Raw genomic sequence first — 24,428 nt, 5'->3', positions numbered from 1 at the left:
CAGACCCTGTGCTCAAAGAGGCGGAGGCCCACAGCTGTGGAGGATGGTGGGAGCTCCATGTTTATTAGGTAAGTTGGTGAGCAGACAACCGACTGAATGGTATTGTTGTTAGCTGTAGAAAACGTCAGAAACATCTCCGTGCATTTCTTCCCTGACAGAATCTGGGTGGGTTTTTAACCCATACTTGTGGGAGAAGCTTCATCTAGCCCCTGCTGAGGAGATTTGAGTTTGACTACAATATACCTGAGCGATAGGTAGAAATAGTGACGAAGTGTAATGAACAGATTAATTTAAATAGCTGATGCCTTAGAGGAGTTGGTTTGATTTTTACCCCTCACTGAACTGATTTAATTAACCACTTTGTTTCATGTTGTGTAGGTCTTACCATGTCTGCTGACACACCAGATTACTGTTTACCATTAGCGAGAGATCACCCCCAGGATCTGAAGTCTATTTCTTCAATTACCCTATGTGCCTCTGATTAGAATTTGTACCTTTTATTGCGTAGCTTTATGAGTTTGATCTTGTTGTTTTATGTGAAAATGGTATCAGGTTAAACATGCATTGAACACAGAATATCTTGCTTCTTAATTTTAACCCATTGTATGATTTTAATCACTCTGGATATTGTAAGGATTTCTAAGTGAAGCAGCAGTTTGCTGTGAATATTTCTGTCATTTCTGATGGATGGTTTCATGCATTTTAATCCAGTAAGCTACCTATGTCTGTGAAATCATGCTGTGTGAAAAAATTATTTTTCTCTATGTTATTTTTGGAGCCATTTTGCACTTTTTCCATATTTTTAGAACCAGTGCCTAAGAATAATTTACTAACACTATATGGCTTTTGCTTCTTAAGAAGTTATAATAACAGCAGATTATAGTCATTTGGTTTATCCTGTGGTAAGACTTCTGAATAATTTCAATGCAGTCGATTTGGTGTTTCATAATAGTACAGAATCCCATTGTGCTGGATCAGGAGTGAGTATGAGGCTGAGTGTCAGGGGCTGCAAATTCTGCCAACTGACACATGGATGGGTCTCCTGGAACCAGGCGATGCAAGTGCAGCTGTTAATGACCTCGGTACGGCCAACAGAACAGGGGACTTCGCAAGTGAAGCAGCTGTTTGACTCTTTTGGGAAGACAAGGTGGAAAGGCCTCCAGGTTTTCTACTTCTCGTTATTTTTTATTTTAAGCCAAAAAAAAATGGCTTTAAAAAAATTCAAAAATCCTGTACTTTAAAATTAGACAGATTAATGTGAAAATCATTTTTTGGCTACTAGAAGAATTTATCTCAAAGACCACCAAGCTAAGCATTCAACAAATAACAACTTTTACAGTAAAAACTAGAAAAACCATAAGTTAGACTGGTCTCTGACTTCTCTGTTGCTCAAAAACTCTCAAGCAGTGTTCTGCCTGTGTACTCTGACCTGTGCATGGATACACAGGTGTGCATATGTATATTAGGATGCTAAAGACATTCACCAAATTTCTGCATAAATATAGATGAAAATTGGGCAAAATCAGAACATTTTCTGCCACACCTATAAACTGCCCACCTCAGATATGAACTGGCACCCTTGTGGCAATTTTTCTGGATATGTAGTTTCTGTCTGCTGCCCCACCAAAATGCTCTCCAGGGTCTCTGTAAACACTTGAGACTAATCCGATAAATCCAAGTTATAAAGGCCTAGAATCACTTGCTGTCCTAGGTCTGTCTTTTGCATTTTAGTGCAGGCCTTCAATGCCTTACCCCAGTGGGATGTGTAATAAGATTAGGATAACCAGACCTGGGGCCTTGCCCTTGGAAGGGTGCAGTGGTCAACATTTATGGATAGATTTGAGAATTCCAGCTACTAACAAGACCAGCAAAACATCTCTGAGAGGATTTTTCAATCTCCTTCAAGGGTATGTATGGCTAGCTTTACAAATTAAAATGCTCTCCATCCTGTGTATGCTGTACCAAAAGTAACTAATAACTGGATCATTTGAAAACTTTTAGCCAGTTGTGTGGGGCGGCAGAGGGCAGATCATTAGATGGCGAAATGCGGATTGTTGAGACAATCTCCCTGCTCTAAAAGCTCCACTTGATGGTAACTTGTGCTTACTCTAAGTCTATCAATATTACAACACGTGTTGTTAATTTAACAAACAGCATTTTGACATTATCTTCAGTTTCAGGACTCTTGCTTCCTACAAAGTTGGCCAAGCTTTCGGCCTTCTTAGGGGAGGCCTCACTCTCATTGAAAGTTGGTGTTCTGTGGCTTACACATTCTGCTCCAAAGTCAGCTCAGCTGCGAAGGCGTGTGATAGCAATGCGGCTGCTTTTCCTCTGTTTCTCCCAGGGGGCTTCATACCACTGAGAAACGTTGTTTCTGCCCTGCACAAAGTAGTTGAGTTGACTTCTATAAACTGCACATTCCATCATGCATCCCCTGGCTACCAGCGCTTCTGACCTGCACCATGAACACCCTCGCTGCTGCCACGCTCTGCAGTGTTACCATGTTCTCTGGAGTATTTGACCCACTATGCCAGCAAAGACAGGCAAATCAGAGAACGCTTACCGCATAGTATTTTATAGTATTTTAGCCTGTATTGTCTTAGCACTCTATGTTCAGTCGTACATCAGGACTGCCATCTTCCTCAGTAGCCCCAAAGAATGAACTACTTTCAACTGATCTTATTGTATTTATCTCCTTTTGGCAATGATTTTCCTAGGGGGAAGCATCTGACTAGATTTGACTAACAAGACAAAGCGGGAAATATAGGAGTCCTCCAGAAAGTGTTATTCTTTCTTTTAAAAAAGGGAGCATATACTAAGTAAAGCCTCACTCCTGATGCCCTGACAACAGTCATGCTTCCTGTTTTAGGAGTGGATTGAGCAGCTGGAGCTGTAGCAGCTGTCTCAGGATTATGTGCAGCAGGCCTTGAGCAGCAGAGGCAATCAAATCAGACCCAGGTCTCGGACGGGAGTCGCTGAGCTGCCAACCACCAAATTTCATTTAAAATAAACAACAAATGTCCTTATGGATTACATTATGGGTCACCAAACAACAACCTGCAGGTCAGATCCAGCACACCATCTGTTTTTGTAAGTAAAATTTTATCGGAACACATCACTACATTTATTTAAGATGTTGCCTTGTGGCTTCTTTTTTTCACCATAGGAGAATTTATAGTTGTAAGTATCAGAATTGGGAAGTTTTAACTGGGGCCAATTGTAAATCTTAAAATATTTACTACCTAGTCCTTTATAGAATGAATGTGAACCTCTGCATGCCCAGGACTATATTCGAGTTTTCTATCATGGTCACCTCAGTGCCTCTGATGTGATGCAATCCTACCTCTAAACATGCACATTTGTTGGGATACCAGCCACATTTCATAGCTAAATACATCTGTTAGTCCTGGGTAAACACTTTACTAAATGAAGAGCAGATTTCAAAGTGTGTTGCAGTATTTAGAAATGTATGCCTTTGTTTAAATTCATCCCTAAACTCCAGACAATATCTCACACTGAGAAATCATCGCCTTAATTGTAGCCTAGCAAGATTCAAAATAAACTTTCTTTCAAAATGAGACTCTTAATGAAAATGTTCTAAAAGCCAGGCTCCTGAGTGAAGTGCTGTGTTACAGCCATTCTGAAATGACATTTATGTAGACTATCTAAAATGTTTATAGATTATAACATAGCGTTCTGTGGCTACCTATTTGTCTTTTTCCAATCATGTAACAGAAGAACTAATCATGATAAAGCCCTCAGTTTCAAAAATATTGCCTGCTTTTGCAGAGTGCCCCAAAGCCTCAGTAAGTCCAATCACTCAGTGCATGCACCATTAAAGGGACTTAAAAGCAATTTCAATACCTATGAAATACAAGCTCAAAATCAAAGGGCTTGTGGTGTTTCCCGGGGCCATTCTGTCACGTGAAGGTCATTACCCGGGCTCAATGTACTCTGCTTGTGTCCTGGTATATGTGGCCCATGCATGTTAGGAGTCCTATTGCTCTCGTGCTTGTCCACTGCAGAATGGGGACTTTGTCTTTCCTCTCCTAACTGTAGAAGTTGCAGTAAAAATAGCAGGGTGGGTCACCCATTTGGTGCACAGCCTTCGTCTCCTAACCTCACTGCCATCCTTGTGTTTCAACTATATTGAAAGATTTTTTCTATGATTCTAGAAGATTGTTTTAAAATATTTGCTTTAATATGAAAGAAGGATATGCTCATTCATCATCAGAAATGTTGCCAAAACAGCACTTCTTATCAACCATTGATGATGAATGGGAAGATCTTTTGTTAGTAGGGAAGAGAATATTACACACATCTTCTTGAGTCCTACCACAAATCTTCCTTAATAAAACCCAACTCATCAATTTGCACAAAGAATATGCTTTCAGTTGTAATGGGTATACTGACAACAGCAAGCACATCTAAGAAGACCTTTTGGGTACTGTGTTTTATATTTAAGAATAGAACAGCTGGACAAACTTAAATTGATGAAATTTGTTGCGGGGACAGAGCATCATCTTGCTATATAGTCTATGATGTTTCTTAACTATCAATCGAGAGTATGACTAGTACTAGATACTGTGTAGCTTTCTTTCAGTAGCTAGGGTAAGCACAGATTAAACAAAAGGGAATGTTAATTCACTGAAATGACTACAGCCCTGCATTCCCTCCACAGCTAGGGAGGATCTGTTATATGTCGGGTCTCCACACCTCTTGTAGTGCCTCTGTGCACAGTTCACAACTGTTGTCATGGAGGCAGCATCTAACTTTTCCCAGGAGACCTCCATTTGCCACTTGAAAATTTAGTTAGTAAACATGTTTTTAAGCCATCTGAAAATTCTGTATCAGTTGAAACGAAGTATGCTTTATTACTGTATGTATAATTCTTTTTACCTACAGGAAAAACTGATAAGGAACAAATTTAAATCCATTACTGTGGTCTAAGTGAGTTCACTGGTTGACAAGTAACCCTAAAATGAAGGGCCTAGGCATGGCACGTAGTGATCCGGCAGCACTTGTCTAGAACACTCTAGGCTATAGGTTTAATCCCCATCACCAAACAAAGAAACAGTCAAACAAGCAAACTGGTCTGGAGCCCTGGTTGTGTTAGTATCTCATGAGTCATTTCTGTCAGGATCCCTGACTGAGTCGTAGGTCAATTTTGCACCACTGGTTCCACTGATCTCCCTCAAGGCTACTATTATACCGGTCACTGGTGTGTCTGGCAAACAGGTGGTGCAATGTCCAGTTAATTCACAGTGGCAGCTGGAGGACTAGCGAGCAGTGCTCAGAGCACAAAGCCAGCGGGTTGCAGCATCACCAACCCTGACCTTGGACGGGCTGCGAGTCTGTTCAGTGGGCTCTCCCACACTCAGGGTTTTACACTGACAACTAAGAAGCCTCTCTTACCCTTCTTCTGGACAAGCAAAAGAGCTTGATAGAGTAGAAGGTAGAGTATTCAAATATTGTCACAATAGCTGGGGAAATTTCAGTAGGTCAAAGTGTTTCCAAATTCAAGTCACAAAATCCCTGTTTTCCTTTGGGTTGACATGGAGTCTTCACTGTAAGCATCCATTGGGTCTTGCTTGTGCCTCTGTTATCCCCAGTGACATTTAGTCCAGTGCAGATGTTGCCTCAAATCTCCATGGATGCCATATTTTAATTTAAAACACTTCCTAGTAATAAGCAAGTAATATAGGGTTAAATAAAATTGTAGTGCAACTTTTAATGTGTCAGAAATCCAGTTGGATATACTACCAAAGTTCTCACTATTAGGTGTAGGGTATAATGATTAGTCAGCCCTTTGTGCTTGTAGAAAATTACTGTTATTGGAAGTATGTTAATAGTTTCATGAAAGAGAGTATAATAAATTGTTGTCTAGTGTTAAAACCAAGAACTAAATCTTATTTCCATTATAGAGAAAGCACTTTTGATTTCTGCAGACTTTGGAGATATTTTTAGTAATATGATCATTATACTATGGGTGTACAGGAATATAATCATACAATTGTGTTCCTGAAACAATAAAGATTATAGCTTCACTGTCTTCTGCACTGATAAAGAGACATAGAGTACTTATGTAGGATTCCAGAAACTCACGTTATAAGAAATATTGGCAAGTATAGAAAGAATTCATGGGGAAACACCAAGTTAAAGAATGTATTTAAAACATTTCTCAGACATCAGTTTGGAGAATAAAATGGACCAAGTGATATCTTTGTATATAAACAAATTCAAAATAAGAATGTGATAATTTTGTTTTATTTTATTTTTTTTCCTCATTGAGTTTATTGGTACATTTTAGGTATACAGTATAGTTCCATTCATCATTGGGATCTTGTACCTTTACACGACAGGTCTTGTGTCTCATTTTTCCCCCTTGTTCCTGCCCTCCCTTCACCCCTCCTCCCTCCCCCTTTAATTTTGATCAATAATTTGAAAATGTCCATATGGAAAAATAGGTTTTACTGTACTATTTTTGTCCAGAAGGTAGACACTTTATAGGTGGAAGACAAATTTATTTCACTCAGCCTCACTGAGGTCCTCATCCTTTGCAACTCAGTTTCAATATCATTTATTGAAAACTGCTTCCTTACTTTGGTTATTTAAATTAGAACCTGTACCATTGTCTATCACAGCACCTGATCTCTTTAGTTCATAGTGATTATTACAATGTGCAATTAATGTTTATCTATGCACTTGAGTGTAAGTCCAAGGAAGGGCAGTGTCGTGTTTCATTCGTTCACTTTTGCATGACTGTCACTTAGGCTACGATCTACCACAAAGCATTCATTGTTTCTGCTAAATATGTGCTTTTTTTTTTTTGGTACCGGGGATCGGACTTGGGTCCTTGCGCTTGCAGGGCAGGCAGCGGAATCACTGAGCTAAATCCCTGGCCCTACTAAATATGTGTTTTGTAAGTGAATGAGTAACCTGGAAAACACTGGTTAAACAAAGTTTTCAGCAATACATTAGTATGGTGCACAAAGGTGATTTCTTGATTATTATGACAATTTTTTGTCATCTTTCAGGGGTGAGGTAGCTTTGAGCTGATTTGAATCAGAGGTGGCTGACTCTTTTGTGAAAGCCATCACTTGCATTTCTCAAGCTGCAAACTCAGTAAAATTATGACGATAATTTGAAACTGGTTATGATGGGAGTGTTTGCACCCTGAAGTAAGTGAATGTAAATACTTGCGCTGTTTTCACTTACCAGCACATCACTGGTATTACATTTTTGCCCCAGTAAGAAATCTGGGTGAAGAGGGCTCGAATTACCCCTTCTACTCTGAGTATCTGCTACTTCAACAAGGCAGTATTAAAATTCAGCTTTAGAAAATAGAGGATTAGGTTGTTTGGAATAACTCTTCTAATCGGTATAATCACAGGCTCTTGACTCAATATTTTAAAACATTTTATAAGAGAATACTATCAAGCTAGTGAGAATTTATGGAGAGTAATCTCACAGGCTGGTGGTATTAAAATTAAATTTAAGGTCTACTAAAAAAGAGATTTTTAAATGCTAAGAATTTAACTAGTAAATAGAAATAATGATGAAATAGAATAGAGTTAAAAATTGCAGCTTACTTTTGAAATGATCTGTACACTTTTTATGTATAATATCAGATACCTAAAAATATTCTGGGTTACAAGGGCAAAATTTGTCTAAAATTAAAATGTGAAAAGGATAACAATAGAGATTTGCAAGGCACTTTAGATTTCTATGGATGCTACACCAAGTAAGTACAAATTTAGTGAATTAATGTAAATTTAGTATCTTAGATATGGAGGCCCAGAGTCTGAAATGAGTCTCTCTGAGCTAAAGTCATATTGACAGCCGGGTTGTATTATTTCTAGAAACTCTAGAAGGAAACATATCTTTTCCTTCTTGAGATTATGGAGTTCACTGACATTCTATGGTTAGTGCCAATGAGCTTGAAGAAAATGCAGATTAATGATTCAGTACTCTAACAGAGAAACTTACATAAATGGAAACAATTCCAATTTAGGAAAGATATAGTACACAAAATCAACAAGCAAAAATCAATTGCATTACTGTATGCCAGCAATAGTGAACCTTTTAGAACTGTCAATGATTAAAAAAAAAAAAAAGCAGCTGGCAGAGGCACATGTGCTATAGGTTGGCCACCTGTGCTATGTGGCAATAGCAACTTACCCAAAATGGAAATTAAGAAAGCAAATCCATTTACAATATCCACAAGAAAATAAAATATCTAGGAATACATTTAACTGGAGAGTGAAACTTCTCTACAATAAAAAGTATAAGACATTCATGAAAGAAACTGAAGAGGGGCTGGGGATTTAGCTCAGTGATTCCCCCATCTGCTTTGCAAATGCAAGGACCAGAGTTCAATCCCCAGTACCACCCCCAAAAACAGAAAAAAGAAAAAAAGAAACTGTAGAGGACACAAAATGTGGAAACATACACTGAATTGATTGATTGGAAGACTCAATATTGTCAAAATATTGATAATATTCAAAACAATTTGTAGATTCAAAGCAGTCCTTATCAAAATATTAAAGACAATCTTTACAGAACTAGAAAAAACATTCTAAAATTTATACAGAACTTTCAAAAACCCCAAATGGCTAAAGACATTTCAAGATAAAAGGGCAGGGGGCATAACGGATTGCAAAACATACCACAAAGATATAGTAATCAAAACAGTATATCATTGGCATTGGACAGAATAGAGAGTTTAACACAAACCTATGGCTAACCAATTTTTTACAAAGTTACTCAGAATTTACATTGGAGAAGTAACAGTATTTTCATGTATGATGTTGGAGTAATTGTATATTCACATGCAGAATAATGAACCTAGAGTCCTAGTTCTCAATGGTTACAATATCAACACAAAATGAATTAAAGACAAATATAAGACTGGAAATTATGAATATAATAAAAGAAATCATAAAGAAAATGCTTCAGAATATTAAAATGGGCAAAGATTTCTAGACATGATCCCAAAAACACAGGCAATGAAATTAAGAATAGACAAATGGTATTTCATAAAACTGAAAAGCTTCAGCACAACAAAGGAAACACTAAACACAGAGCAGAGAGAGCCCATAGAGTGGGAAAATATTTTCAGTGTGTATATTTGATAAGGGGGAGACACCAGGCTGTGTAAAAAGAGCTTCAAATATTTAACAGCAAAAATGCAAAGCAAAACAAAAAATATCTCTCAAAATAACAAAATAAACCCAACATAAATATAGCAGTAGTTCAAATAGACAAAAGTCAGAAGGGCTCACAGATGGCCAAGAAGTACAGGAAAAGGCTTACATCACTAATCAGCAGGAAAATGAAATCACAATTGCAGTGAGATATCTCCTTGCCAGGTAAGAGTGACTCCTTTCAAAAACGCTAATGTTAGGAAGTGCTGCTGAGCCTGTGAAGAAAGGGTAAGACTTGCATAGCACTGATGGGAATGTAAGGTAGCACAGCCATTATGGAGCCCAGTGTAGAAGGCCTTCAAAAAATTAGAAGGGGAATTACTGTATGATCCAGCAATCCCACTACTGGATCTGTATCCAAAGGAGATGAAATCAATATGTATGTCCAAGACATGTGTTCCTCTTCACCACATGCATGACAGACCAGAAATTGAAACCATCAAAGTGTCCATGAGTCTGTGGATAAATAAAACGTGGTTTATACATCCAGTGGAGTGCATTTTGCTAGGAAAAGAAGGAAATCCTGTTGTTTGTGACAACGTGTACGGAGCTGAAGAAGATTATGCTTTGTGAAACAAGTCTGGCACAGCAAGGCAAGGACAGCATGAGGTCACTCATATGGGGAATCTAAAAATCCTGACCTCGTAGAAGTTGAGGGTACAATGGTGATTACCAGAGGAGCAGGGATGAGGGGAGGGAGAGATTAACCCAGGTTACTAAATTACAGTTCCATAGGTGCTAGAAGCTCTGAGAAACCACTGCATGTGTAGTTACTATAGATTATGTGATGCATTTTAAAAAAACCTAGAAGAAAGTATTTTGGAGTACTGTACCAAAGGGGAATAAGAAATACTTCAGCAGGTAAATATGTTTAACTTTAAACATTATACAATGCAATCATGTATTGAACATTACGTAGTACCCAATGATATGTACAACTTTTATGATATTTTTTGTTTCAGTTAAGAATATTTAAATGAGTTGTTGCATAGATTGGTTTTATTTACTTTTTAATATTCAGTATTCTTATTATCCCATATTAATTATACCAAGCAGTGGGCATCACCCTGAAGTTTTCGTACGTGTGCTTAGATTGTACTCACTCTCCCTCTCGCCCCATCTCCTCCCTTTCTTGGTCCCCTTTCCCTGCTCTAACAGTGCCTTTCTACTTTAATGTCATCTTTTAAAGTTTTTTCCCCATGAGAGAAATCAGGGGAAGCTTGTCTTTCTGAGTCTGGCTGATTTTGTTTAATATGTTGGTTACTTTCCATTCAATTTTGACCCACGCAACTCTTTGACTGTTACATAGTCTGCTGTATCTTTAAGTTTTGTGTTTTTGGACTGTTTTAGGCAAAACTGTAACAAAGGATTAAACTGATTGATTTAGGCAAGCAGGGACTTTTAGGTGATAGCTTTTCTAATTGACTCAGGCCTTAATAAACAAAATGGCAGTGAGAGTGGTGTATAAGTAAGATTATCATAGACTGAGCATCCCTATTCTAAAAATCCAAAGTTGTTAGTAGTCAAAAATCCAAAAATTTTTGAGCACCAAAAAGATCCCACAAATGGAAAATTCCAACTTTATCTCACATGATAGGTCCCAGTCAAATCACACATACAGTAGGAAATACTGTGTACAGTTACTTTCAGGATATGTATGTAAGCTAAGTATGAAACACAAGTGAATTTTATGTTTAGACCTGGATTTCACCTCCAAACCACAATGCTAAATATATGCGAATATTTCAAAACAATCTGAAATCTAAAGTATTCCAGTTTCAAATATGTTAAATGAAAGCTCTCTCTGCCACACACAGATGCTTAGTCATTCAATGATTCCAATGCATAATACAACAAGTGCCAAATGAAGGAGGAACAACTTATATATCACAATATGCATACATATACATATTTGCAATTTGAGTTTATTTCTGAGGCAGACCTTCATTACCTACTTCTTAGGAGGTGTTTCAGATATGGAGACATGAGTACTGATCAGTAAGTCTGCCTGCTCAAATTTTTATAGCTATCATTAGTAGTACTACTGCTATCATTTTTTGGAAGGAATCATATACGTTCTTGTAATAGCAGGATACGTAGGCATCCATGTACATAGTGCCATTTGATTTGCCAGGAAGTACTTTCCATTGCAAGATTTCAGTTGGGTGCTTCTTTCACCCTGGCATTTGTACTATCAGAGCTAGGGAATGAATAGAGTGATAGAAGGAGTAGCCATTGAATTGCAAAGTCAAATACTTGTTGCTTTAAGAAATACTGAATAAATCACTCCTATTCCTTCCCTTCCCTTCCCTTCCCTCCCCCTCCCCCTCCCTCCCTCTGTCCTTCCTTCCTTCCTTCCTTCCTTCCTTCCTTCCTTCCTTCCTTCCTTCCTTCCTTCCTTCCTTCTTTTCTATACATGTTAATCTTGTTTCAGTAGGGAGCACCAGCAACTGCTCTAAAATTTCAAGTTTCTTTACTTACTGTATCAAAGGAAAAATGCGGAGAGAGAAAAATGCTGAGAAGATTGAGCTCAGTGTCCCCTCCAAACAAAATCATAATCCAAAAATCCCTCCAGAGCAATTTCAGTGACACAGCAGCAATAGACAGTCCCTGCCCTGCAAAGGGAAGTCCTTTCTAGGTAACAAGCAAAAGATAGGTATCTATTAGTGTAGGCCTTTGGTCTTCCCTCTGCCTGGAAATTCTGTTAAAGCACACAGTAATCATTTCAGTTTCAACACCGAGGCAAAGATGTATCTGTCTGCAAAGAAGCATGTTTTCTTTTTTTTTAAAAATTGAGTTTATTGGTACATTTTAGGACAGTACAGCTACATTCATTATTGGGATCTTGTACCTTTACATGACAGGTTTTGGTTCTCTTTTTTTCCCCTTGTCCCTGCCCTCCCAAGAAGCATGTTTTTAAGATGTTGGTCATTTGATTTTATGAGAAATGACTATAAGGAAAGGGAAGCATTCTTTTCAGAGGGATGGCAGCAGCCTCCTTCTAATCACTGAGCACTGTGGACAATTATTTCCTGTTTGCCAGAGTGCTACAGTCACAGTTTATAATATTTTGAAAGCAGAGAGCTAAGATTGGAACCTCTGAGGTGGGAACTAACATCAGCCGCCATAGGCAGGGTACATGTTATAATTTACCTCATTTTTATCAAGTTGTTTTGGAAACTGGTGTCAGAGGAGGCTTTGACACAGTTATTGGATCTGCTAAAGGCACAGTTTTCCCCTCGAGGTACATGTGCTTCTTTTAAAGATCTGTAATGTTCTGAACATAAATTCAGTGCCATCTCCATCTAAGAAACTCACAGAAGATAAAGAATACCTAAAATGTACCAATACACTCAATTAAAAAAAAAAAAAGCTTCTCTAGTGAGAAACTGCTATAGTGTTGCCTGTAGACTGCATGCTGTTACAAGTACCACATTTGCTGTATTTTATTGAACTGATTCTGAAAAGCGAATGCTTGTGTCTTAGGGATGTGGTGATTAAATAAGGTCATGTTTGAAAAATACGTTCATTGTAGCAGTTGCAAAATCAATATTTTCAATTTCTGTCAACTGTGGTTATTATATTCAAATGAATAAAAACATTAACAATGCATGGGTGGAGATTACTATGACCCAAGTACCTGCAGTTGGATAGGAAAGACTCCAAAACTAGGGCAAGCCACTCCAACTGTGTTTGTGAAATTTTATGAGAAAGCAAAATTAAAAGACTCCTTTCTAGATGTTCACTGGCCTTCATTGCAGCCGACAAACAGTTAAATGCTGAGTAGAGAAGAGGCAAGAGAGAGCTGCCGGTTCTGGAAAAACTGAGCTGGATTTTTGGCTCTCCTGCTTAGCAGCTGAGTGATCTTTGGCAAATCTCATAAATCTCTCTGAAGTTCCTTTACCTTATCTCTTGGAAAGAGATGATGTCATATCTTGTGTTACCAAATCTCTACCAGTTAGCTGTGCCTCTTACTCACCACCCCCATTTCTTCATCAACCACTAATTCATTCACAGGAGTTCCAGACTCCCCTTTTAATTAGATAGTACCCAAATCAGCAAAACCCTTTTGTTGCTTCCTCTAGTTTTCCTGGGGAAAAGCGAACATTTTCTAGAGAAATTTAATAAGTATATTTTGAACACAGAAATGAAATCATTAAAATGTCAATAAAACTGAAACTTTCCTCACAAACTTTATATTAACTGTACAGTGTAGAACTGACCTTTCTTCCATATAGTGGGAAATGTCAAAGAAAGATTCTGAAGCTGTGTACTTTGTTTGAATCACAACAAAACAAAACCCTCATAATAAAATACTCATGTTAAATTATGAAGTAAGAATTGCACAGCAATAGTAAGAGGGGGACACTTTCTTATTAACAGTTGTCTGTTAGAACTACTAGCTGTGTCCCTCCACATTTCTCAGAGCCTAGCTCACCTTCACTGACTTCACTTCTTGACCACCCCTTGGTCCTTAACCTTTGACTTTTACTTTCTACTGCCAGTGCTTTCTTGGTTTTAGTTTCCTGATTACCAATGAACTACAGATTAGAAAATTCTAGCAATTTCTTCTTAGTCCCTCTGCTTCTTGTTATCTCTTTCTTCATATTCTTGGATGTCAAAAACCAAAAGCTGTCTCTTGAAAAGATTGCTCAAGGTAAAAGAAATGTCATTTATTAGAGGAGTCCTAGGGAAATGTGCAAATTAAAGCTAAATTACGTAAATTCCATTCTGGGAGAGTAGGAATCAGAGCAGCGAAAGAGCTCCCTGGGATTAGCACTCTGTGAAGATTTTTTTTCCATCTCCATACTTTTTTTTTCCAATGGACTAGAGCCTCCAAATTCTGGGGAATTTATATTTATGTCTCTGAGAACTTTAAAATCAATTCTTCCTCTTCTCCTCCCACATCCATGTTAAGTCCCAGCGACTGTGGTCAGGGGCTGCACTGGCATATTCGGTTTAGCTTGGGTTGCGTGGAAATCCTCTGTCTCAGGGAAGGGAGAGAAAAGTGCTGAGTTGGATGACCAAAAGTAGAACTGAAATTGATACTGAGAAGCTGAAGTTTTTTAATTGCGTGGAGTATGGAGGCAGTGCAATGATCCAAGGGAGGTGGGCCAGCCAAAGTAACACCTATCTATTGCAGTCCTGTTTTAGCTACATTGTTGACAGTCTCCATGACCTTGCTTTCTGTGAGAAGACCTTTCCCCTGGTTATTCTTGTGCTGCTTCAGCAATCTTTCCAGCTAATTTTCCACTAAATGTATTCATTCCGTTATTTGGGGTCAGTTCTCTCCTCCCTCTGAATACTTCTCTCATTGTAACTTAGTTCACTTTCATAGCTAAGTCATCTTTCTTATTTAGGTGACTCAAAAATACTTTATATATGTGACTCTGTTTCTTTCTACTAAATCTTAGAGCCATATTTTGACAGTACATTTAATAGTACAAAGTGGCTATATTTGAAACCAAATTGACCTTCCCACTCTTTTACAGTTGATTTTTTTTTTCTTTTATTCTGTTTGTTATACTCATAATCCAAGTTAGGAACAGGTAGCTGCCGAGATGTTTCGGCCCATGACCTCTGGAATGAGGAAGCAGCCATTACTGCACAAAAGGTTACAGGGAGTAAACTAGCACAGGAAAGGCAAGAAGCCTTGGTCCAATTTGAAATCATACAGCTTGTAATCGAAGTAGTGGGATTATACTGTTAATGAGGTGAGTAACTTTCTCACTTGGGGTTTGTCTTTTCAGGGTACCACTGTGTGTTGCTCTGTAAAGCTGTACAGCTTCTTTGTGGCACCCATAACACCCAAGTTGCAGCATTCAGACCACTCTGGTCATGCTGGCCCTGGTCCCTCTCTTCCTCTCTCACAATTTACACCTAAAATTAGTTATCAGACCTCTTCCATTTTAGTTCAACAATATCTTTTTTCAATTTGAAAAAAAAACCTCTCATTGATACTTCTGTATTTTAGACCTTCTTTATTTTCCTGAACTACTGTGGTAGGTTCTGAATTGAGCTCCTGTTTATTTTCTTCATGGTTTAATCCAATGGGCTATGGATGTCAGAGCAACTGGCTTCAAGCACAGCCCTAATCATGCCAGTTAATGATTAGTGAGAAGGTAAAGGGAGATATGGAAGATTTGTATATAATGAGAACTAAATTCCTTGAAATGTAGTCTTTGGAGATGGAAAGAGTATTTCAGCTAAACATATTTATTACTAAGAATTTGCGGTGGATGCATGGAAAGATAAAATGTTTGGTTCATAGACTATCTTACATGATGTTTTCACAGAGTTAGCTGATGTCACATAATTCTTCAGCTTGCAGTGAAGAGTGGTGGTGTGTATTTCTCTTGTTATGTCAACCTAATTTCATTGATAGCATTTTTCCAAGAAGGAAGGTGAGCTGGGTATATGCCCCAGGGGCAAAGTGCTGCAAAACAGAGCAAATTCAGCTCTAATCTCACAACTCTGGAGCATTGCAATATTACTCAATCTCTTTGAATCTTAATTCCCTCTGCTGCAAAATAGGGATAGTTGTGTTTATCAAATAATTAATATTTGATTATTTTGCTGATTTGTGGATAATATCAGATAAAGTATGTAAATCATATAGAACTGTGCTTGGCACAAAGTAGGTAGTACTTAGTAATAATTACCAATATCTATTGAGAGATTACTGAGTATCAGATGCTATTCTAAGCACTATAGATATGAAACCTGAAGATCATTTAGTCTAGGTGAAATGCTATTTCACATAAGGTACCTTTATTATTCCTTTTTATTATAGATGAGAAAAACTGATGTGCAGAGATGCTGAGTAAGTTGCCCAAAGCCATAGAGCTAATATATAACAGAATGAGAATTCAGAGTGGTAGTCACACTCAGAAGTGATCTTCTACACTGCATTATACGACCTGCCTGCTAATGATAACCATACTATACTTTCCCCATCTCAAGCATACAATTACTTTGCATCTCCAGAATTGCAATGAGAGTATATATGATAATCAGTAACTCTTACTTTCATAAATCTTCAATGCTCTCCTATTACCTGTAGGATAAAATCTATAGCAATTATCTATATCAAGGTCTTTCATAATGTTTCTTTTCAGCCTACTTATTCACCTTTATTTTATTTCTCTTTTAAATAACCTTAGCATGTACTACAAAAATATGAACTCCTTGCAGCTTAACAAGCACATTTTTACTTGGTTTCTTAATTTTATACCTTGGATTACCTGGGAATATCTCACATCCCCAATATATTTTTTATGAAAATACTTCCAGTGAAAATTATGACCTAGCCAAAAATATTACTGTCTATAAATTCTCCTTTTGGTCTTTTTACCAGTGGCAACATTTCACTATATTTATTGCCAGTGGTTTTGTGAGAAAATAAAAATTATACATTCAGAACCATAATCATTTCTCTAGAGTTTATATCTGTTGGGTCATAGAAACATCACTAAACATTTCCACATTTTTCTTAATTGTTTTCACAATGAGATGGACCAGAGCAAAACAGCGGTCTGCAGAAAGTTATTTCTAAAACATCTGCTCATTTCATGGAGAAGGTATTAAATTTAACACCGTAACTTTCAAATCTGTTGGAAAGAATCGTAGCATAGAGTTTAAAAGGATTGGCCGGCTGACTAATGGGATAGTAATCTGGAGAAAATTAGAAGATTTTCCTTTCAGAAGATTGGTTAGAATGTACTTTAAATTCATCCTGAGGGAACTATGCTTGAAGAGTTAATTAGGGTAAATACTTTGGCAGGATTTGGCTCATCACTTAGGAAAAGATTCAAACGTTTCTGGCAAAAAGAGATTTCCTCCTGGGACCTTGTTTAGTTTTGGGCTGGCTGTTGATTAGATGTTTTAATGCGGCTGTAGTCATTGGACTACCGATGGGGGGATGGGCAATCTCAAAAAGGCCTATACATAATTTTTAGAGCCGTTCAAAGTAGCTGGCTCAGTTGCTCATAAAGATGTTGGCTCTGATTTATCTTATCAAAACTATATTCTGTTTACAACAAACTCAGCAGTCGTTACCAGCATTCCTTGCCACCAGGGACTGTATTACAATCTGAGTTGTACTTCTGAAGGTAGGAGTTACCTATAGGTGGGATTTATTTTGCAGTGTTCTTGCTAACTTTCATCTAGAAATTTTCAAAGATAATATTTCCATATGTACTTTTGATCAAAGACTGATCATCCTGAGTTGGGCAGGGTCCTTTTCTTTTCTTTTGAATTGTCCAAAAACATAATTTAGGAAAACACTGATGCAGATGTGTAAGGGTGATTCCCATGGATCTGGGGCAGGTTCAGCTTTGTTCGTTCAGCAGTGGAACAGCAGTGATTTCAGCTGTTCCTGCTCAACCTCAACACCTCCATCTAATTACCACTACTTTTCCAGGTTCACGTAGCTATTGTGTTTAAAAAAGTTGATATACGACAAAACTCTCGATTTTGTCTACACACTAAGAAACTATAAATTTTGTATACAAAAAGACAATATCTTTAGAAGAATGTGAAGACATGAGGCATAAATTCTATAGACATAAAAAAATCTAAACTGTAGGACTAGAGGAATCACAGAACAAGAAACTTCCCTCTTAGGTTTCCATAATTTTGGATTTCTAGAGAGACATCTGATTATATACAGGGGTAAATGATATATTTTCTAGCTATTTCTAAAATGTAATAAATCAAAAACATTCTGGTATTCAAGTGCATTATAATGTTGTTTTATAAATATTTTATGTCTAGATCAGTGATGGTGAACTTATGGCATGCATGCCACAGCAGGCCATTTGTATCACAAAAAGGTTCACCATCACTGGTCTAGAACAACCTGTAATTTAGCATCATGAATTTCAAAATCCTGGCTCCATATTCATGTTAGTGTTGATGCATTCTTGCATCCTTTTCCCATCTTTTTTTGAGTAAAAAGATGGTTTTATGCCCAAAATACAGAGCATTGTCATTCTGTAAAGTTTTGAAACAATTAATTCATGGTAAGTGAAAAAGTGCATGATTTTGCAAAGTTTGTCCTAATAAATTCATAAGCTGTATTTCTGGGATGTGTTGCTGGGTGCCTTTGGGTTAGTTATGGACTGAAACTGCTCTTTAAAACTCCTAGATGATTCCTTAAAATGTAGTGAAAGATCTACCTGCACCAACAATTTTTGGAATGCTAAGTAAACGATGGATACCTCAAATCCACCTCACACAGAGAGACCTAGAATTCCTGGAGGTGGGCTGGAGAAATAAGAGTTCTTACAAATTTATCAGGAAAGTCTCCTTTGGATGCTTTTAAACTGCTTTGTATCAGTCAGCTTTTCATTGTTTGGACACAATCCCTGACATCCCTAAATTAAAGAAGAGGGGTTTCTTTGAGCTCATGGCTTCAGACCTTTTCAGTGCAGGGTTGAGTGCCCCAAGTCTAAGTTACAGTGGCCTTTCTCTTTCTCTAGCGTGCTGAACTAGGGCCAGCCTTAGGCCTTAGCTTCTGGAATGTTTCTCCCTGGCTCTGAATAGGAGTGGGTTTGCTTATCATTCAGTTCTTGACTCAAAATTTACTTCTACACCAAGGGCTCACCAAATCAATCTATAAATAGTAACTTTAATAAACAAGCACTAGTGTTCAGATAGGTTTGTTATTTTCCCTTATGTTAATTATTATTATTTCTAATTCTTTTGTTGGTTTGTGTTTCCTCCTCTCTAAAATGGTAGCTTTCTGTGACAGATTCATTAACATGAACTGGAACTCTGCTTGACACAGAATACACCGAGGAAGTCCTTTGTAAATACTCTTTGGTTAAAGAAAATAATGAATACATTATTTTCAACCAAAAAAAAAAAAGCATATCCTTCTGAATTACCCTAACCAGGAGTACATCTGGCACTAATCATGTGGCTATTTAAATTTAGTTTAAAGTTTATTAAATTTAAACAAAACTCTAAATTCACCTTCTTATTTGTGTTAACTATATTTCAGATGTTCACTAGCCACACAAAGCTGCTGTATTGGACAGTGCTGAGAAGGAATCTCTCATGATCACTGAAATTTCTAACAGGATACCACTCTAGAGAATGACTGACTAACTATGCTATAATAAAAAAGTAAATGTTAAAGGAGTAAGACTTCTAACCAAGATAGTTTACATATTTTAAGGAGTACATGGAAAGTGAAGACTATTTTTCTTTTAAATGCTCTCTTAAATAGGATTTTTTTTTTTCTTTTTTGCTCCAGGGAAGGCTCGGCAGTCATATAGCTGGAGGTTGGGTCTTTGGATGTTTGACCTCTGAAGATCCCTTCCAGATCTACATGTAATTATTCTTGTGATTATAGTTAAACCTCTATCATGCCAATCAAATGCTAAACCTTTCACAGAATCCCCTGAAGGCTTGGTCTTGGATCTCAAGGAATTTTTTTAAGACTCTTTCAAACTGTATTAAGAATAGGTCACATTCTGAAGACATTTTAAAGAAATGATTCATGAAGATTGATGACTCTGAGAAAATGTGAGTGACAGAGCCTAAGATTTCAAGGCATTTACTTGTCTATTTAAATTTACAAATTAGAGAAAAATTGACTTGTCCTATTTAATTTGAAAAACTTCAGAACTCTCCAGTTTAAACTACTAATAATTGTAGCCATGTTTTATTACATCTTTACCCAGGGGCTTATCAAAAGTTTTGCAGGCTGGTGGACTTAGAGCTCGTTCCTAGATTGCATTAATGGTCTTCCTTGTTAGGTGACCAGTCGGCACTCTGGAATAGTCTCTCAGACAATAATTTAAAAGAGAGTTTCACTGAATCTGAATACAAAAGTAGCCATAGTGCTTGTTTGGTTTCAATTCAAGTCAAGCATGGAGAGAAGACATTGCTGTCTGAGAAAATGTAATCATGGTTCAAAGATTTCTTGTGTTCCATATGCAGTGAGCATGCTGAAGAGGGAATAAGAGGGAAAACAGAGGGATCTGTTGTGTTTGGAAAACCAACTATGGACTAACTTTACAGAATGGAAAAGATGCATGTGACTCCTACCTGGAGAAAAGCAGCTTACTTGATATTTGCAGGAGTGAAATATCACCAGAAAAAGCCTCCTTGAGCTGTTTTCATCTTTGCTGGCTTGCAGTGTTATCAAGTATTTCAGGCAAATAGAGTTTGCAACAGTTCAGTCGGTAGGACTTCATGAATTTTAATATCTTGGCTCCATATTCATGTTAGTGTTGATGCCTCCTTGCACCCTTTTTCCATTTTTCTTTTTTTTAGTAAAAAGATGGATTTGTGCCAAAAATGCTGAGAATTGTCATTCTGTAAAGTATTTGAAACAATTACTTCAAGGTAAGTGAAAAATTGCATGATTTTGCAAAGTTTATTGTAATAAATTCATAAGCTATAACTCAGATTTAATTTTAATAAGTACAATAGAATGCAGATTTTTTTTTTTTTACCATTCTGCTTCTACACTCTTCAAGCTTGTTTAAACTTGGGTTTCTTCATGAGGTCATTCAATGCTTTTCAGTCTTGGATTTAGACAGGCCAAGTTAGTCAGGTTACCATGCTTCTACACTTCAAGCTTGTTTAAACTTGGGTTTCTTCATGAGGTCATTCAATGCTTTTCAGTCTTGGATTTAGACAGGCCAAGTTAGTCAGGTTACCACAAGAGAGTATAAAAACTTTTCATGCTTGTAGAAAAACTCTTAATGTACGATTAAGATTATGCTCACATACTTAAAGTTAAGTGAAAAGCCACAAAACCACCCCAAGGTTATTTATTATTTAAATGAGTTTGACACAACAGAATGGTTTGTTCACAGGAGTACCTCTGTGTACATATTTGGAGTAGGTATTTGGTCACCTGTATGTTCATGAGGAAATATACATATCACAATCTGAGGTTCAGAGAAGCACAAAAGGGAAAGGTTACGCTGATAGAAAAAGATACTCAAATTTTATAATTGCTTGAAAAAAAATTTCAGTCAGCATATTGGTTTTCCCATTCCGCAGCATGTCACCTTAAGGAAGATAAGATGTATTTCTTGAAAGAATGTAGCCAGGATAAATCTCTATTCTTGCTACATAAGATGTTATTTACTAACACAGAAGTACATAAATAGCTGAAAAGTTGCATTTCTAGATAGACTAATTCAGAAGACTTGAGCACAGTTATATCATTACTTGCTTGCTATTGTTACATTGTTGTGACGACAAATTTCTGCTTATCCTTAGGAAAGTTTGACAGAGCTTTGAACAGTTTTCATTAAGTTCACCAGTTGTTAGATTTTCTGTAAATTGTATTCTCTAAAGGTTAGTTGACCAGCTCATGATGCTTTCCTAAAATTTATTGCCTAAGTATGCTAAACAATGAGAATATAAAAATTGCTATGGTTTGTATAAAAGTTTGGCTTAGAAATAATCAGAAGAATTTCATCTTTAGATGATAAAATAATTAAATTTAAACACTGAAACTCATATTAGAGAATATGTAAGTTTAAACACTGAAAACTTTCTGAAAATTGTACTGCCACATCAATCTTAATTTTATTAAATATAATATTTTCATTGTGACTCCAACAACATTTTCACTCACTAGTTTTACAAGATCATTACCTCAAAGTGATTGCCTCAACTCCAATGTCAATAAAAATGAAAACATTTCTAAGCTTACAGATAAAGTATTTGTTTTGTAAAAGGGAAAGCCGAAGAAGTATCTTTCTTCTAATTAGTTATTTCAAAAATAAGAAAGATTTTTACAGGAGACCAGTGTCTCATATGTGTGAGAATTTGAAGCCATACAGTTAGATAATTGGGTCAGGGTGCCAAATGTTAAAGGAATGTGGTAAGTGTAGAATTATAAACCTAACTGGAGCTTTCATGATCTTTTGTCCACTTCATACCACAGCATGAAGACAAGGGCAATGTCTACCTCACTTCCTGTCTTGCTTCCACAGAATCCAGCAGTGTTGGAATGGAATTGAAGAATAATAAATATGTGTTAAATAAATAAATGACCCCAGAAAGGCATGTTCCTTTTGCAGTCAAAATAGTGAACGTAGATTCAAATTTAGTCTTTAAGCACTTGTGTGACTTCTGACAAGATTCTCTTCATGACACCAATACTTTTGATTTCCATAAGCAAACTATTAGCAACCTAAATAAGGTTGGATCAAGCAATAGTTGTAGCAAGAAATCACATTTTCAGTGAGATAAATACTTTTTACAAAAAGATTAACTTTGTCACAATAAATCTAACACTTTTTGTAAATTTATGGGAACACTAAATCATATAAGGTCTATTCATAAAGGTCTAAGCTCTACAGTGGCTAGCTGGTACCAATTTGCCTTAGAATTTCACATTTTTAGCATGAAATTCTCATGTCTCCAGACCACTTTAGTCCTAGGAGAAATAGAATAGTCAATCACCCTACTTATAACTGAAAAATGTATAATTGGACTGCAAAGGATCCTTAGAATACATAAAACCTATAGGAGACATATGGTGCACCTTTCCTCAGGATGCTAATCTTGTAATATTTGGGGAGAAATAGTCATTTATATATTTATAAACAATGTGAGATATCAAAGAAGCCTTCAAGACATAAGGTAATGATTTTTGAGATTTTGATGTAAAGGATAAAGTCTTATAATTCAACTGAGCTAGAGGATTATGGGTTGATACAACAATTAAACAGTGTGGCATAGTTGAAAGATCGCATCAGACTAAAAATTATTAAGTCTGTGACAAAGATAGACTGTGTGGTACAGCAGGAGAAATAAAGCACATGCAATCACTGAAGGGTCTAAATATTCCAGGTAGAGGGCCCCAGAGTGTTTTGCCAGTCAGGGAGAATGGATATGCTTTGCTGAAATATTAGTCAAGGTGTGTAGGAGCAATTTTGCTTGCAAGAAGACCCAGATGTAGTTCTGCTAAATTAGGGAAGATTTTGTATCTTGCTAGTGATGCAGCAAAAATGCAGCTGAAACCTTATGAATCCACAGACAAATGTAGAGGATGATTGTTGAAGATTTAAAATTGTAAATAATGCAGTATATCTACACATTGGGCCTTTTTTTGGAGTTCACTCTCCCTGGGAAGCTGATAACATCAGCATCTATCTTCTTCCTCTTTGACCTTTACATCTCTTCTTTTTGTGAGTCAAAATCACAGTGGTAGACCTATTATAAATATTTTAAAATGATTGATACATGAATGAATATTGATATATTTACCTCCTGCTTTGCATGCATTTCAATGTAATAATGCCCTTGTATATATGAATGACTTGAATATGTTGTTTCATTAAGGAGAGAGAAATTTCTACTTATAGTAAGTTCAAAGTAGCACCCTCATGGGAGATTCGCCTGGTTCCCTTCCCACACTGAAGTCTAGAAGAATCTGGCCATATCGAGGTTCACCAAGCTCAGGACTATCTATCATGTAGCATCATGAAAAGTGCAAAAATAAATAGAAACAGTCTCCACTGATTTCCAATTTGATCAACTAGAACAGTGATGGGACCTGTTAGAGCTGATACAAACAGCCCACTGTGGCTTGCATGCCATAGGTTTGCCACCACTGAATTAAAGCCTAGAAGGGATAAATGGGCATTTCTGAAGAGTATTGATCAGGCACAGTATGTGCCTGCTGTTTTCCTCGCTCAGGTAAAAACATAAATAAAATGATACTGTGAACTTATGAGTCAGAATGCTTATACTAAAGCTATGTAGCTTAGTGGTAAATTGCTGGCCTAGCATATGTGAGGCCTTAGGTTCAGTTCCCAACTTGATAGAAACAAACCAATAAAACCTAAAACAGAATGATGTAACTGTAGATATATAGAGTAAAATATTAATACAGTTTTAATTTAAAATTGGCTTTAGTTCTGTATGTGATGTACAGATTCTCTTCTTTCAAAAAAGCTCCACGGTATTATAAGATTACATTTACTAATTATGGGCCAGCTTTAAACTGAGAAATAGGGCATATTTAAAATGAAAACAAAGCAAAATTCACTCTGAATTTTCTCCCTTGCATATGCTTATTTGGTTATTTGTATAATTTCTGTGCTACAATTGATAGAAATGCTTTTGATACAGGTGTAGGCAGTGTATACTTGAGTGAGCATTAAAAAGGAATAGAAGTTACTTCTAGTGGAATCCAGTTAATTTTAATAGGAATTTGTTCAGATATTCTCTCCTTTTCTT

General features: G+C 36.8%; 1 long non-coding RNA gene across 1 annotated transcript; it reads left to right on the top strand.

Moving 5' to 3' along the window:
• Positions 1-19,609, top strand: LOC117285992. The gene is made up of 3 exons (XR_004517102.1): positions 1-68; positions 2,870-3,090; positions 19,468-19,609. It is a non-coding gene; the product is annotated as an uncharacterized LOC117285992 (long non-coding RNA).
• The last annotated feature ends 4,819 nt before the right edge of the window (positions 19,610-24,428 follow it).

This window comes from Fukomys damarensis, unplaced genomic scaffold (genome assembly GCF_012274545.1).
Source record: "Fukomys damarensis isolate Sample0158 unplaced genomic scaffold, DMR_v1.0_HiC HiC_scaffold_14, whole genome shotgun sequence".
NCBI lineage: Eukaryota > Metazoa > Chordata > Mammalia > Rodentia > Bathyergidae > Fukomys > Fukomys damarensis.
This window is presented reverse-complemented; position numbering and strand designations above follow the sequence as displayed.